This window comes from Eumetopias jubatus, unplaced genomic scaffold, assembly GCF_037043125.1.
Source record: "Eumetopias jubatus isolate StellerSeaLion01/CBP00866 unplaced genomic scaffold, mEumJub1_p1.0 scaffold_5, whole genome shotgun sequence".
NCBI classification, from domain to species: domain Eukaryota; kingdom Metazoa; phylum Chordata; class Mammalia; order Carnivora; family Otariidae; genus Eumetopias; species Eumetopias jubatus.
This window is the reverse complement of record NW_028274811.1, coordinates 138,423,712-138,442,036: the sequence shown is the minus strand read 5'-3', so window position 1 is coordinate 138,442,036 and position 18,325 is coordinate 138,423,712. Positions and strand designations below refer to the sequence as shown.

At 33.9% G+C, this 18,325-nt stretch overlaps 1 protein-coding gene across 2 annotated transcripts in view; it reads right to left on the bottom strand.

The window, feature by feature from the left end:
- Positions 1-18,325, bottom strand: part of CDH18 (cadherin 18) — a 331,059-nt gene that overhangs the window by 307,066 nt on the left and 5,668 nt on the right. The window lies entirely within an intron of this gene.

Below are 18,325 nucleotides of genomic sequence, written 5' to 3'. Positions count from 1 at the left end.
CCCACAAAGAGATACCTAGCAGAGGGGCCTAGAGAAAACTCATTTTGCCCTCATGGACAGCGCAATCTAGGATGAATAGGGAACCTGGTGACTCCACATTAACTAAGCCTACCAAAAGAATACCACAAAGGCACTGAACATTTACTACCACTTGAACCATGGGCCATCAAAGTAGGCTAAGACCTACTTGGTAAGCCTAAACTGGGTGATGGCCTGTTAAAACAGGACTCAGAGGCTTATATAATAATAAGGAAAAAATATCTAGAAAATAATGGAAACTAACCCACTGCACAAAGAACCGAGAATATCACAACTTGAATGATCAATGACAATCAATTGATGCCAACACCAAGATGAACTGATAGTTGGAAATATCTGACAAGGATTTTAAAGTAGCTTTTGTGAAAATGCTTCAGTAATAAATTAAAAGTTATCTTGAAACAAGTGAGAAAGATAAGTAATCTCAGAAAAGAAGTTATTAAAAAGTAGCCAAAAGAAAATTATAGAATCAAAAAATACAACACTAGGAAAAATGCTAGATTGGCTTAATAGTAGAGAAGACAGAGGATAGAGTCAGTTAACATGAGGGCAGAATAATAAAACTCACCTAACGTATTCTACAATATCAATCAGTTAAAGAAGAAGAAAAAAGCATGCTCATATCAATTGATGCAGAAAAATATTAGGGAAGCTCCAATGTCTATTCATGATAAAAATTCTCAGCAAGTTAGAAGTAGAGAGGGATTAACTAACTTTGATGAAAACCATCAATACTAAACCTACAAGTGTCATCATACCTAATAGTGAAGAGCTTGATTATTTTCCCTTAAGATTAGAAACGTGGCAAAATGTCATCTCTCATCACTCTTATTCTAGTACTGTAAGTCCTAGCTAGTGCTACAAGAAGGCAAACAAAGGAAATAAAAATGTATACAGGTTAAAGGGTAGAGTTAAAATTCTATTTGTACAGAACATCATTATCAAGGCAGAAAACCTACAAAACAAATAAAAAAATTAAAAACTCCTAGAACTAATAAGTGAGTTCAACAAGTTTGCAGGATAGAAGGTGAACAAACACAAATCAATAGTAACAATGAACATGCAGAAACTAAAATTAAAACACAACAAACACCTTTTACAATCACCCTAAAGAAAGTCATAAACTTAAACATGGCACAGTAATAAAACATGCACAGGATGTTTTATGCAATGAATGCTGAAAATTGCAAAATGCTGATGGAAGAATCAAAGAATAAATAAAGATAACATGTTCATCTCATGAATTGGAAGACTCAAACAGTAAAATGTCAATTCTTCTAAAACTGATCAGTTTAATGCAATGCCTATCAAAATTCTAGTGATAAATTTTATAGATATAAACAAGCTTATTCTAAAATTTCTATTGGAAGACACAGTCCTTAAGTTAAACTAAACTATAGATCAATGGAATAGAATAGATGACCCAGAAATGACCCACACAAATATGCTCAACTGACTCTTAACAAAGGTGCAAAACCAACTCAGAGGAGGAAGGATAGCCTTTTCAAGAAATTCTATACAAAATTATGTCAAATTGCACTGTAGACATAAATGTGAAACCTAAAAGTATACAACTTTGCGGGGGTATCTTGGTACCTAATGCTAGGAGAGGATTTCTTAGACTTGGCACCAAGAGCATGATGCATAAAAGGAAAATTTAAGTACATAGTTGGATCTTATTGAAATTAAAAAGTTTTTCTCCATGAAAACCTATGTGAAGAGCATCACAAGATAATGTAATTGCTGCCTAGAGACTGGGAGCATTTGCAAACTACATATCCAACAAATTTGTCTAGCATATATAAAGAACTCTCCAATCCTAACAGTTAAAAAAAAAAAAAAACAGAAAATGAACAAAAGACCTAGACAACCATTTTACCAAAGACACATGTTGCAAATAAGCACATAGAAAGTAGTTAAATATCACTAGACATTAGGAAAAAGAAAATTTTATTTTATTTATTTATTTTTTAAGATTCCATTTATTTATGAGAGAGAGAGAAAGAGCACATGAGAGGGGGGAGGGTCAGAGGGAGAAGCAGACTCCCTGCCGAGCGGGACTCGATCCAGGGACTCCAGGATCATGACCTGAGCCGAAGGCAGTCGCTTAACCAACTGAGCCACCCAGGTGCCGAGGAAAAAGAAAATTTTAACCACAGAAGATCAGAATGGCTATAATAAAAAATGTTGGGGAAGATATGAAGAATTGGGTCATTTGTATATTGCTGGTGAGGATATAAAATATCACAACCATTCTAAAAAAAACATTTTGGCAGTTCCTTAAGCAAATAAACATGCTATCACCATGTAACACATCAATTACATACTCTGGAATTTATCCACAAATAGTGAAAACTTATGTTCATACAAACACCTATAAATGAATGTTCATAGCGGCTTTACTGGTAAAAGCTCCAAAGTAGAATCAGCCCAGATGCCCTTCGACAGATGACTGGTGAACTGATATGTGTTATGAGCCTGTCATGGAGACTATGCTGCAATGAGAAGCAACAGACCTGCACCAATTGAGTGACTCTCCAAAGACTTACACCTAGTGAACAACAGTCAATCCCAAAAGGTTATATGTTGTACACTTCCATTTCTGTTACATTTTGAAATGGCAAAATTGTAGACAAGAAGAACAGACTCATATTTTTTCCCTGGGGTTAGTGATGGTAGAAGGGTGAGAGTGTAGGGTTGTGGCAGGAGGAAAATTACTGTGGTTTACAAAAGGGCAACATGATGGACCCTTGCAGGTTGGGTTCATTCAATGGGCTGAATGTGGCAGTGTGGACACAGGGACCTACACAGGTGATAATGTTTTTATAGAACTTAAGACAAACAGATGCAAATAAATGATTATAAGGAGGTTTTGGGAAATCTGAATAAAACTGTTGGATTGTGATTGTGATAATACATTGTAGCTTTGCAAAATATCACCATTGGGAGGTATTAGACAGAATTTATATCTCTCTGTGTTATTTCTTACAAATATATGTAAAGATATAATTATCTCAATAAAATTTTTAATTAAAAGAGTATACCTAGTTGAAAAAAGAAAAACTATGATGAACTCTCAGAACTTCAAAAAATACTCATAGCAGATAAGTATCTTTGTTGTTAACTGGGACGGGGGAGGGACATGAACAAAATGGGCCTCTATTTACTAGCATGAATAAAGTTTATTTCTTCATCATAAGTCATATCTTAAAGCAAGTTCGTAAATATCTGGAGATCATATTTGTCTCCATGTTTTTACCAGAACTGAGTATAAACTATATTAGATATTAATTTCCACCCATTCCAAAACTAATCTTAGTGTCTTTTAAAGCTATACTTTTCTTCTAATCTTAATTACAGGTGTTGATTAAATTCTATAATTTGGATGTTTAAATACAATTACAAAGCATATACGATATGATAAAACATCTTAAGGAATTATGAAAAATCAAGAGAATATGGTATAATTACATATCATATGTAAACACAACTATTTACTAATGTGAAAATGTATGAAAACAACTTCATTGCTTCATTACTATGCCGGGAGATTTTTCTTTCCTATTGTCTAACATCTAACAAATTGGAAAAGAATGAAGTCAACATGTTAGTTGAAATTGGTGACTATACATTTGGCTCTGATAAAAATGCTAATACCATACAGTATCATACACTATCTTTCACATGTTTGTATAGCCCCAAAATTAACACATGTGAAGTTTGCAAACCGTCTGTAATTTTAAAGAAACATTATAACATAATTCACATTTTCCTTTATGTGAAGTTCCCTTAAGTCTTTCTGCTCAAGATGGGAGTTTGAACACAAACTTTTTTTCTTCTCCTTGAAGGCTCATTAAACTATAAAAAATATTTAAAAGTTTTAAACATTATGCAAAGTACAGTTTCTAAGATTTTCTCTAAACACAGAAGACATTTTTTAGGTTCTTAAGATAAATTTCAAATGAAATAATGATGACTGGCATATAAGGACAAAGGAAACTATATTCTTAAAAAAATTCTTAAAAAAGTAGGAGGACTCTGCTATGCCTGTCTTGCATATTTCCTGAAAAGCTTAGGAGACAAAAATGCCAAGTAAATGGAGGGTGGGGGTGAAATATTCTGAATCATAAAGGTTAATGGAAAAATTATAGAAAAAGTACTTGATGTCTCCATGCAGAATACTCAACAGCCACTCATAAACCTCTCCCAACAACAGTGCATATTCTTGGAAAATGTAAAGTAAGCATTTTTAAGAAAAATGTAAATTGCAATGTCTTGGAGAACTAACGGGGGAAGCTAGTAATAAAAGGAGCCCAAATTCTGTCATCTCTTTTAATGCCTTCCAAAGCCAATGGTACGGTTTTCTATATCCTAATCCTAAAAATTGGGAAGTAGCCTATGTATGGTTAACAAGGGAAGAAATAAACATGTCAGTTTTTATATATGTTAAAAAGACAACCAAAGGAAAAAAATTAAAAATGAATGATAAGACAATGGAGGGAGAAGGTAGAGATAGGATTAGTAGATCTTCATAAAACACAGCAGGCAATTAAAATAAATCCAGTCATGTTAAAATAAAAGAACTAAAATATTGCAGATTGGTTTTTATCTGTAAAGAATGGCTGTGAGCAGGGAATGGTAAGGAAGAGAAATATCAATTTTGTTAAAACTGCTCTTGTACTACTTGACATTTCTCCCTAGGTGCATGTACTATATCAGTAAAAATGAAAATCAACATAATAATAAAGGTGACATGAAAATATCTATGTGGAGAAAAATATTCAATCTCATTTAATCATATATTTTTCAACGAGGAAATATAATTTCATTTAGAAGTTCTAACATTATTTAAGACTATTCAGGAGATTGAGCGCATATATACATTGCAATGATCATTTTACAGATGTCAGTTATTAAATCAAAGTAACAATTTCCAACACCACTAAAGATTCTTGTCATTTTGTTCAAGGTACCCTTGTGTATCATTAGTAAACTGAGCCTAAAAACCAGCGGTTCTGAACGATACAAATTTTTAGGATCATTTTGGTAGCTTTAAAATATACTGATATCAAGTTCTAAACGATACCAAATTAGGATCATTATGGTAGCTTTAAAATATATTGATATCAAGTACTATTTTTCAGACTTCCTGACTTAATTAATCTGATGTGCAGTCTAGGCTTGATGATTATTTTAAACTGTCCACCTGATTCTAATATCCAAAGTTGAAAACTACAGCTATATACCTTATTACTATTTGTGCCTAGTAATATGCATAGATCAAAGCTTTGTTTTGAATATATAAGCTAAATGTAGCATTTACTTATCTCCTTGTTATTTTCAACATTTCTTACAGACACTAAGGAGAATGCAGCTGCAAAGCATAGAATAGAAATTACTTAGATGCAAATTAACAACTCTTCGGAAAGAGTCTTTAGTTTCCCAGAGCTGAATTGCACATTGACATTCCTCCCCCCAGAAACATAAATATTTACTTAATGTTGCTTGTGTAGATAATTGATACATAATTAGGTATTATTTTGCTATTCTCCATCTCAATGTTTATAAAAATAGTAATAAAACTGAAAACTCCTCATGGTCAATTTAATTCAATGGAACAGTAATAACAGGGTTCAAAGAACAAGAGTAACAACGGCGATGCTAGAAGGAGAAAAAAAAAACAGCATAAACTCATAACATAAGTCATATATAAGAAAGGAGTGTAATTCCAAGTAAAATATATACAGGTCTCTCTTACAGCATTTCCTTTCTTCTTAGAGTCCTCTTATTTTAATTAAAAGTAGTTTATATGACCTTGAATACCATGGATGTGTTTAATACTTCCCATAATTTTGATATAACAACACAAAGACCCCATGCATGCAAAGCAGCTAATGAACAGAACAAGCAATTACCAAGCAGACAAGATGTTCCAGAACAAGTTTATGAATTACTTTTAGCATGTATATAGGTATATTACACACACGAACACACACACACACGTATATATGAATAAAATCCCTTTCTTCAAAAAAAGTCAGTGGACATCATTGAAGTGAGTTCAAAAAGCAAAGATAGTGAACTCTATTCTGAGTTTTTTTTTAATAGGATAAATCATATTTATCTTGGAGACACAATGCATAAAATAATGAAGTAAAACAAAAGTCAAATATATTAAATTTTCCTATACAGTTGGGAATTATATAAAACTATATGCTGGGCAAGTGTGTGTTTTATGGACCCCCTTTTTATTTTTGAAGAATCAACACCCCATTGTGAGACTTTTGTAGAAGACAGAATCCTGTTTCAGTTATGGAAATTGCAGGAGCCAGACTGTATCTCTCTACTTGGGCCAGCCAGACTACTGGCGCAAGACTTAGAGTGAGCTAACATATGCTCTTATCTGGAGCTTTAAAACTTCAAGTGACAAAAAGACCAAGGGGCAGATCAGACGTTATTTGTGATTGTGTTATCAAGAACACAGGGACAGGGCACCTGGGTGTCTCAGTTGGTTAAGCATCTACCTTTGGCTCTGGTCATGATTCCATGGTTTTGAGATTGAGTCTTGCATCTGGCTCCCTGCTCAGTGGAGTCGGCTTCTCCCTCTGCCCGTCTCCCCTGCTCATGCTCCCTCTCTCTCTCACACTTTCCCTCAAATAAATAAATAAAGTCTTAAAAAAATACAAAAGAACACAGAGATAATAGCAATGCTAATCTAGGTGTAGAAATATCAGTGGCAAAGTTCTGACTTAGTTGTTTCTGGGTATCAGCCTGGCTGCATTTACCCTTGGTTCCTGCTTTAATTCAACACTGACTCACTGGCCTTCCTGCCAATTCTTGTGATCTATTCAATATCCTTTGGGAAAGTTACTTTTATCGTTAAATTACTCAGAGTAAGATTCTGTTGCAGTCAAGAAGGTGATTTATTAAATCACGCCTCTGTGTGCAAGCACCACCTACAACCCCATAAATACAAATAAATTGAACAATAACAATGTATGCTACTTGAAACCAAGGAAAAGAAAATCAGGCTTGACCCTTCCAGTCTTCATAACTTTTTTACACATTAGAGTCGGGCTATTAGATCCATTGTGTTTAATTTCATTCTCTATGCCCATAATTTTATGTGACTTTCATAGATTCATACTTTTGTATGTATATTATTTGCATATGAGGTTAGGTTTCCTTTCCGATTAGTCTAAACCTGTACTATTCAATATTGTAGCCAATAGGTACAAGAAGCTATTTAAATTTAAATGAATAAAATGTAAATAATTAGTCCCTTAATTGCACTAGCCACATTTTTTAAAGATTTATTTATTTATTTGAGAGAGAGAGTGCGCACACTTGTGCACACAAGTGGGGGGGTGGGAAGGGACATGGGGAGAGGGAGAATCCTGAAGCAAACTCCCTGCGGAGTGCAGAGCCCCACACTGGGCTTGATCCCAGGACCCTGAGATCATGACCTGAGCTACAATCAAGAGTCCACTGCTTAACCAACTGAGCCACCCTGGTATCCCTTCAGTAGCCACATTTAAAATGTCTGATAGCCACATATGGCTAGTAGCTGCCATAATGGACAGAACAGATATAAAACATGATCAAAATTGCAGAAAGTTCTATTGGACAGAATTTGTCTGAACACATGGTAATTCATCCTTTTTATTTATTTATTTAAAAAAGATTTTATTTATCCATTTGACAAGAGAGATAGCCCAAGCAGGGGGAGCCGCAGAGGGAGAGGGAGAAGCTGGCTGGATGAGGGGCTTGATGCCAGGACCCCAGGATCATGATCTGAGCCAAAGGCTGACACTTAACCAAAGAAGCCACACAGGCGCCCCTAATTCAACCTTTTAAATGGTTAAATCAGAAACTGAGACTTAAGTTATTTGGCAGAGGTTGACTCATCAGTCCAGCGCCGTGCTTGAATAGTCCAATAAAGCTCAAAGAAAGGATGTATATCTTTTCCATAAAAGGAATTGATCTTATTTTATATTTTTATATTTTATTTTGTTTTTGTTAACCAGTGTAGATTTTTTTCAACCAAAGGACTCTGATTGATAGAGAAACTTGTTCCTAGAAATGGGAGGTGTTAAAAGATAGACCCCTAAAACATGGGATTGAAAAATATTTGGGCACTTAAAATCTCTCTCTATCTAGCTGCAAGCAAGGAAATCCTTTTTATAACAGAGCAAAGAAACTGAACTGTTCCCTGCAAATCTTGGGTCTTGGACTTCACAAAATTTATGAGTTTGCAGCTTTAGGGAATTGGTTAGAATCCTAATCACATCATTTGTATTTCTTGATTCTGCCTGCGCCTGAAGCCCGTTCTACTCTTCAGATATGCAAACTAGTAAATTATTTCCCATTGTTAAACTAGTTTCACATGGTTTCCTTCAACAACCAGCAGGAAATTACTAACCAATACAAACACTGTGTCAATCACTAAAAGCAGATGAGTTCAGGATTAGCAGAATGCTGAGGAATATGTAAATTTTTACATGCTCTAGACAATTAATTGTTGGAGAGTAACTGATAAAAGGGCTGAAAGGCAGGAATAGGTACTACAAGTAAAGGTAAGTAAATAATCCATAGGTTCACATTAAATTATAACCTTCTTCCTGTATGACTGCTCAATCCTCTTCAATATGGGTCAGCCGCCTAGACACAACTAAAACTATTAAGGAGAAAATAACCTCATAGGTTAAAAAAGTAAAAAATGCAGTTTTTCTCAATTTAAAAAATGTTTTATGGTTATCTTTTTTTTAAGATTTATTCATTTATTTTAGAGAGAATGGGAACAGGGGCAGGGGAGAGGGAGAGGGAGAGACAGAATCCTCCAGCAAACTTCCCACTGAGCGTGGGGCTCAATCCCAGGACCCTGAGATCATCACCTGAGCCTGAGCCGAAATCAAGAATCAGATGCTTAACCAACAGAGCCACCCAGGTGCCCCTATGGTTCTGTTTTTTTTAAACCACTTCCTTGAGGTATAATTGACATACAAAAAGTTGTACATATTTAATGTATACAACTTGATGAGTCTGGGGATAAGTATGCATCAACCACAATCTATGCCATAAACATGTCACCTCAAAATGTTTCCTCCTGTCTCATTTTCTATCAATAGCAAAATATTAGTTCAAGCTCTTTATCTTCTGAGAATCTAAGTCAGGTATGCCACACTTCCTCTTGTACCAGCAACCCCTGTGCTTAGCAGTTATTGTACCATTAGCAATGTGATTCAATCATCTGTCCTTGAATTTGCTTCCTCCTCGTTAATGACTGGGACTGTGTATTTCATTAGTATAACTTCCACATCTAGTACAGTGTATGGCATACTGTAGTTTTTTTTATTATTATGTTATGTTAATCACCATACATCATTAGTTTTTGATGTAGTGTTCCATGTTTCATTGTTTGCGTATAAGACCCAGCCATCAAAAGGAATGAAATCTTGCCATTTGCAACGACGTGGGTGGAACTGGAGGGTATTATGCTGAGTGAAATAAGTCAATCAAAAAAGTCATGTATCATATGATCTCACTGATATGAGGAATTCTTAATCTCAGGAAACAAACTGAGGGTTGCTGGAGTGGTGGGGGTTGGGAGGGATGGGGTGGCTGGGTGATGGACATTGGGGAGGGTATGTGCTATGGCATACTGTAGTTTTTTAAAAACCATTGAACTCATGCTGAGGCAGTGGCTTTTGAAGTGAATAGAATCCCTGCAATCATTTCATTCATCTGCCTTATTAATGTGCATAATAAAACTCCATTTGAAAGTTTGGCTTCACCAAGGTTAAACAATTATATAGGTAGAAAAATCAAGGCTACCTATCCAATGTGACTTCCACCACTGTTACTTATATATATGTCTCAAGACTTCTCCTGAGTCCATAACGCATTATATAGTCCATGAATACATTAGCCCTTGAACGATTATTGAAATGTAAGTAAGCAAACTACACTCTATTACTATCTGTTTCTATATTAGCTCCTTTATAGGAGTTAAACTACTTTTGATTATCCTGAGCTTCCTCCCTACAATTCAGTTGTTCATAGAGCAAAGTGATTGCCTAATAAATACAATGATGCCATGTAATTTTCTTCTGAAAAGTCAACAATGTCTCCCTATTTCTCTAAATATGAGTTATAGGCACCTGGATCTTTGAACTTCAAATCCAAAGAGTCCTTTCCATGCCAGGATCTTTACATGTGTTATTCCTTCACCATGGACTTGCCTCCATTCCCAATAGTCATGAGCATACCACCAATTTGGACTGACTAGGTCCTATTCACTTTTAGATATCAGCCTGACTGTTCTTTCCTCAGAGAGTTCTCCTGTCAATCACCAGTCTAGGTTTCACACTACATAGCAAGCACATTGTTTCCGGTAATCCTTATCATGGTTCATAATTAAATATGTATTTGTGTGAATGTTGGTTTAATGTCAATGTCCTCTAATAAATCTCCTTTGTTCATAATCATATAAACAATACCTAGGAGAGTGACCAGAGCTGAGAAAGGACTCAATAAATTTTAAATGAATGAATACAGCTTAAGCAGTCTTCAATTTTTATTAAACTCACCTATAGTCAAGCTATAGTTACTTCTAAATGATGCAAACCGAAGGCCATGATTAAGTTAGTATAGTTTAGTTTTTTTAATATTTTGTAATATTTTTAATGTAGAAAATGATTTCATACCACATATTGTTTAAATTTCTATGAATACAGTGACAAATCTTATATAGGAAAAATAAATATCCTACAGGAAATGAGTTGATTGCATTTCATTCTAATTCTTAAAATGAATGCTTGATATTTTCTTTATGACTTTTAAAAACAAAAGTAAAAGCCTGGATGCATCTGAAGACCCTGTGGCTCAATTTTCAAATTAAATACCTTTGTTATGTGAGACCCAGTGCAATGCAGTGTTCAAAATCCATTGAATAAAAACCAATAAAATAATGAAACAGATATCCTGAGAATATCCTAATACCTATGTTGAAAATTATTCATTTCCTTAGAGAAAACACATGTTGAACTAAATCAGACTTTAGTTAAGAAGTGCAATAAGGTTTTTGGAATGTATATTTCTACTCTATGATATTTTAGAAATATTTGGATTAATATCTACTTTTGCATGAAAATATTGAAGCATGGTAAAACTAATACTATTATTTCTTTTTTTTAAGATTTTATTTATTCATTTGAGACACAGAGATAGAGAGAGAGAGAGAGAGCATGAGCCGGGGGAGAGGCAGAGGTAGAGGGAGAAGCAGGCTCCCCTCTGAGCCAGGAGCCCAATGCAGGGCTCAATCCCAGGACCACGGGATCATGACCCAAGCTGAAGGCAGATGCTCAACCTTCTGAGCCACCCAGGTGCCCCTAATACTATTATTTATATCCAGAACAGATATTAAGAAGATTACCTAATCCAAATACTGTTTCTGTATAAAGAAAAACTTGAGGCAAGATATGACCAATAAAATGGCAAAACCAAAAAAGACATGTATCTTACTATAAATGGTCAAAATGATGTATAGAAATTAAAAGTTGAAGTATTATATGAGTGAGCTAAAAACAGTGAAAGAGGGGTGCCTGGGTGGCTCAGTCATTAAGCGTGTGCCTTTGGTTCAGGTCATGATCCCATGGTCCTGTGATTAAGCCCCAGGTTGGGCTCCCTGCTCAGGGGGAAGCCTGCTTCTCCCTCTTCCTCTCCCCCTGCTTGTGTTCCCTCTCTAGCTCTGTCTCTCTCTCTCTCTCTCTCTCAAATAAATAAATAAATAAATCTTAAAAAAAAATAAAAAACAAAAACAGTGAAAGATAATTGCCAGGAGAAAAGGAAAGGAGAGGAAACTTAGTACCAGGGCGATCATTTCCAGCTGGCAGCCAGCCTCATCCCTCTGGGGGATATTAAACTGTATGAAAGCTTTGGGTACCAAGAATTTAATTATTGCATCTCCTAAATATTAGAAATCACAACTTTCAGTCTCCTCAAGGTATAGAACTTTAAGAATGAAAGTATCTGAGAAAAACAAGACTACTTAAAAACAACTACGTGAAATGAAAATTAGACAATTTACCCACCAGCTTCAGAAAGTACAAGGAAGTTAATGGTCTAGTAGAAGTTCTTGATTCTAATAAGAGTTCTGCAATAAACTGAAACCAAAAGTTGCAGCCCAGATGAAAACTATGTTTTATTTTCTTGTGTGTTTATTGGTGTTACTGTTGTTGCTATTTCCACTGAATGTATGGACAAGAAATTACAGTTAAAATTTAAAAATTAATATCCATTCAGATTTATAAAACCAACTGGTTGCCAGCAGACAAAAAGATAAGTGACTTTCCATTGATATTTCTTAAGCTATATTTTGGAGGAATCCAATCAAAATCCCCATTCCTACTTATGTATACTATTGAGGACAAATGAATGTAAAATTTTAAAAGGCATATTGGGATCAAATCTCCATGACAGACAGTGAATAAACAAAAGATTTATGCAAATTCATCAAGCACAAACATAAATTAGAAAATTTGAACAAGATTGTTAATTAGTGGTTTTCAATAACTAAAATCCTATGAGAAGAAACAGAAGTAAAAATGAAAGGACAGGTCATTACACAAAAAGGAAAAATGGAACCAAATACAATTAGAAATTTTAAAAATATATTCAAATTAATACCCTTGTGTAAGTCAAAGAACATAATAAATATTCAACTTAGAGGATTTGTATGCTAGAAATAAATTTGACAGAAATTATATCAAATAAAAATATTTAGAATGAATCAATAAATGAGGAAATCAAAAATGCCAAGAAACAACGTATACTACAGTTCTATAATTAAGTATAAAAATCTCAATAATTATACAAGTACTGATTCTACACTGCTGTGGGTTGAATTTTGTACCAGCAAAATTTGTATGTTGAAGGTCTAATCCTCAGTACTTTTAGAGAAAGGGTTTTTACAGAGCTAATTAAGTAAAATGAGTTCATTAAGTGGACTCTAATCTGACTGATGTTCATTTGAAAAGGGGAAATTTGGACACAGAGATGCATATACATGAAAAATACCATGTGAACATGAAGATAGCTGTCTACAAGCCAAGGAGAATGGCCTTAAAAAAGTCTTCCCTCAGAAACTACAAGAGGAATCAACCCTGCGAACATCTTGATTTCAGATTTCTAGCATCTAGGATGGTGAGACAATAAGTTTCTGTTATAAACCACTCAGTTTAGAGTACTGTGCAATGGCAACGCTACTTACTTAATATTGTACTGAAAGAAATAGAAAGCCAGATAAAGAAAAATAATCAAAGTCTAGACATGTTAGTGCATCTATAGGCCACAAAGAAAAGAGTGATAATCCTGAAATCAACCCAAGCAAAAGAGAAAATTAAAAATGAAATCATAACAGATTTCTCATCAAAAATAGAATTCACCATACAATATATCTTTAAGAAAACAATAATGGGAAAACTCATCAGAGAATTCCATACACACAAAACAATAATCAGTGTAAAAAAAAAAAAAAGCTTTTACTGCTCACATGCTAAATAGAAAATAAATAAATGATTGTATGTAAGCAATAAAAAAATCAAACCAGAAGGAAGAAGAAGAGTAGAAGCAATTGAAGACATAGATATTGGTAAATCTGAATAAATCCAAGCAAAATCTAATGTTTAAATAATTTTAATCATGAAAAATCTAGAAAGTACTTTTTAATGAGGAAAAAGATATTAGACAAATATAATATGAAAAGTGGAAAGCAAAGAGTGTTTAAATATCCTAAAGTATTTTTATTGTTTAGGATTACGGTAAAGGTATCAACTTTAAACTCTATAAAGTATGTCGGTTAACCAAAAAAATCGTAGAAGAGAGCACAGGCAGTAATTTCTCTGTAATCTGCCATAGCAACATTTTTCTTTTTCTCTTTTCTTTCTTACTTTCTTTTCTTTTTTTCTTTCCTTCTTTCTTTCTCTTTCTTTCTTTCCTTCTTTCTTTCTTTCTTTCTTTCTTTCTCTTTCTTTCTTTCTTTCTTTCTTTCTTTCTTTCTTTCTTTCTTTCTTTCTCTCTCTCTCTCTCTCTCTCTCTCTCTCTCTCTCTCTCTTCTCTCTTTCTCTCTTTCTTTCTCTCTTTCTTTCTCTCTTTCTTTCTCTCTTTCTTTCTTTCCGAGAGAGAGTGAGTGGGAGGTGGGGATGAGTGGGAGAGAGAGAGAGAGAATTTTAAGCAGGTTTCAGGTCCAGCACAGAGCCCAATGTGGGGATCTATCTAATGACCCTGAGATCATAACCTGAGCCGAAATCAAGAGAGAGATGCTTAACTGACTGAGCCACCCAGGCACCCTGATAGCAAAATTTTTCTAGATATGTCTTCTCAGGCAAGGGAAGTAAAAGTAAAAATAAACTATTTGGACTATATCAAAATACAAAGCTCTGCACACCAAAGGAAACAATCAACAAAACTAAAAGGCAACCTACTGAATGGGAGAAGGTATTTGTAAATGACATATCCAATAAAGGGTTGGTATCCAAAATATATAAAGAACTTATACAACTCAACACCCTAAAAACAAATAATCCAATTAAAAATGGGCAGAAGACATGAACAGACATTTCTCCAAAGAAGAAAATACAGATGGCCAACAGGCACATGAAAAAAATGCTCAAAATCCTCATCATCAGGGAAATGCAAATCAAAACTATAAGATATCACCTTGCACAAGTCAGAATGGCTAAAATCAAAAACACAAGAAACAAGTGTTCCCTAAGATGTGGAGAAAAAGGAAGACTCTGTACTATTGGTGTCAATGCAAACTGGTGCAGCCACTATGGAAAATAATATGAAGCTGCCTAAAAAGTTAAAATAGAACTACCCTATAATCTGGTAATCACACTACTGAGTATTTACCCAAAGAATGCAAAAACACTATTTCAAAGGGATACATGCACCCTGATGTTTATAGCAGAGTTATTTACAATAGGCAAATAAAGGAAGGAGCCCAAGTGTCCACTGACTGATGAATGGATAAAGAAGAAGTGGTATGTATCTATACCTATGTATGTATGTATGTATGTATCTATCTATCTATATACATATGTTTTTTACTCAGCCATAAAAAAGAATGAAATCTTGCCTTTTGCAAAGACTTGGATGAAGCTAGAGAGTATTATGCTAAGTGAAATAAATTAGTCAGAGAAAGACAAATACCATATGATTTCATTCATATGTGGAATTTAAGAAACAAAACAAAGGATTATAGGAAAATAAAGAGAGAAAGCTAGAGACAAACCAAGAAATAGACTCTTAACTATAGAGAATAAACTGATGGTTGCTTTATTAAAAGCAACAAACACATAGAAGATAAGCAAGGAATTTTAGTAAAATAAAGGAGCTAACAAATCACTTGCTAATTTTTTCAAGTAATAGGAAACAATGATGCTCAAAACAATTAAGTGACCTCTTCTTGGTGGAGGAGGTGGATGGTGGGTTGGGTGAAATAGATGATAGGGATGAAAGAGTACACCTGTCATGATGAGCACTGGGTAACGTGTGGAACTGTTGCATCACTATATTATATACTTGAATCACTATATTATATACTAACATACACTGTATGTTAACTACACTGGAATTAAAATTTAAAAAATCAAGTATATGAATTAAAAAGAAATAGGACACAGTTATATTTCAGAAAGAAGTACACTGAACCCAAAATCAGATTCACATTTGAACTTCCATGGAGGGCTGACCATTTTTCCTTTTGGGTCCCATTTTCAATTAAAATGTTAAAATCTGTTTATAATTGTATTGATATAAAGACTAATATAATACAGGCTGAATAATATATATTTTCATATTTTATTCTGATTTGAAAATGCATTAAAACATTTTCTGGGCCCTTTAAGTATCATGAACCCTATTGATGATGACAACTATAACTAATAGACAATTTAGCCCTGGCAAAATTTGTTTCTAGACATTACCAAAGCTCCCAGGGATGAAAGTCACTTCTGGGTTAGCACCACACACACACACACACACACACACAGACAGAGATGGATATGTTTATATAGTAATATAAAGTTCACAATGTGAATAAATATAAATGTCATGGCCATGGCATATGTATTATGACCTTTAAAAATTGTCAGTGTAGCATTAAGAAATGCATTAATTAACTTAAACATTTTAAGTTATATTTAAATAATAAAATATCACATATTCTCTAAAAATGTAATTAACCTTAATGAAATCTGATTTCTTTTTAAAAAGATTCTAAATCTCTACAAATTAAATGAAATATACACCAAATCAAAATACCCTTTTAAGCATCCAATTTCTTGTAGAAGTGGATCTAAATAGTTAAATTTCCACAATAAATACTTGAAAAGTTCCATTTCCATATAGTTCCATTAATTTCACATGACATCATGTCATCACATTGTCATCTATATAAAATTCAAATGTCATGTTTTGATATATGAAGTTTTCTATTTCAAGGAAGTTATGATAAAAATGTTCATAAAATTATCATTTTGACAATATTAGATGATAAGTGGGACCTTTTCCTGCTGCATGCTCAATTTTTAATTCAGAGCTCATAATGATATCAGAGATATCATACATTCTTGTCTGAAAAGCTTGAACCTTCCCTATCCTTTCTACATGATTTATTCTCTCTTTAACCTCAAAATCATTTATTTAATTTGAAACTACAGCACTTCATATTAAAAGAGATTTGAAAGTTCTCTTTTAAAGAAAGAAAAAAGTATGGAATAATGGCAGTAATAGTGATGATGAGAGAAGAATTTCATGCACTGTTTATTAGAAACTGATTCTCATTAAAGAATCAGATACGTTACAATTCCTTCTTTGGCACTGCCATAACTAATCCGCTGAACAAGAAGAGGTCGCTTACCTGTTTTGAGCATTGTTGCTTTCTACTACTTGATTGATTTGACAAGATGATTTCTTAGCTCCTTTATTTTACTAAAATCCCTTGCTTATCTTCTACATGTTTGTTGTTTTTAATAAAGCAATTTAAGAATAATTGTGTATAGTCTATACTCATCGATTCAGGATAGGATGCAGATAGGGAGAGAGTGGTAGAATTTTAGTAACTAAACTCTTAATAGATGTAAGCAATAGCTTCTACAAGTCATGGTTTATATCTAGAAAAAATCTAATTGTTATAAACAGAGCAGATACACCATAAATGTAAGAAAGTGAAGTTGGAAAATATAATTCATTTGCTTATTCTGAAAAATTTTCAGTTTTTATTATCAAATGTATGTTTAATGTCAATAGAGCCCTACACCTAAACATAAAGTTGTAAATAGACTAAATATCTTAGCTTAAAATGTACTAAGTAGAAACACACCTTTTAGTCTCTGACCTCTCATCTATGATTTTTATTCCATTCTCCTTAATTATCAAATAATGCAATGTAAAAAACATCCACTTACAGATACCCTAGAAAAACAGAGTTTTCTTTATTTTTTGTATAAGAATGCCTGGCTGGTTAAAGAAGTAATCTTCTATTATATTATTCAAATGAAAATAATACATACTTATGGAGCAAAGCAAATAGCTAATCATAAGGAGTTACCACTGGAAATATATGAAGCCCATTGCCAGCAGTTGTGCATTAACAGACATTATTTGCAATGTATATTTTTAGGTAAATTCTACCAATTACATATGTTTAAACATTTCTAACATAAACTAGTTAGAGTCGATACACTTTGCAATTACAACCTGCACATCTAGGGTACAATCTATCAGGAAACATGAGACACAGACATAAAACAGCCAATACGAATGGCTAAAAAACAGAAATTCAACTGTATTCTAAGTTATAATTTCTGGTCTCTAACATAAACATTTCCACTCTCACACCATAAGCTGTATATGTTAAGGCCTAATGAATGTATTTTTATCTACTGTCACTAATTCTGAACACCAATAACCTCAAATTTCAGAAGACTCCAAGTCAAATACAATATGGTTTAGTCAAGGAGCACCTGGGTGGCTCAGTCAGTTGAGCATCTGCCTTTGGCTCAGATCATGATCCGGGGGTTCTGGGATGGAGTCTCATGTTGGGTTCCTTGTTCACTGGGGAGTTGGCTTCTCCCTCTCCCTCTGCCCCTATCCCCCGCTCATGCTCTCTCTCTCACGCTCTCTCTCTCTCAAATAAATAAATAAAATCTTTAAATAACTATGGTTTAGTCAAAGAATGCTAGGACTTTCTTGTCTTTTTTATTCTAGCCATTCTGACAAA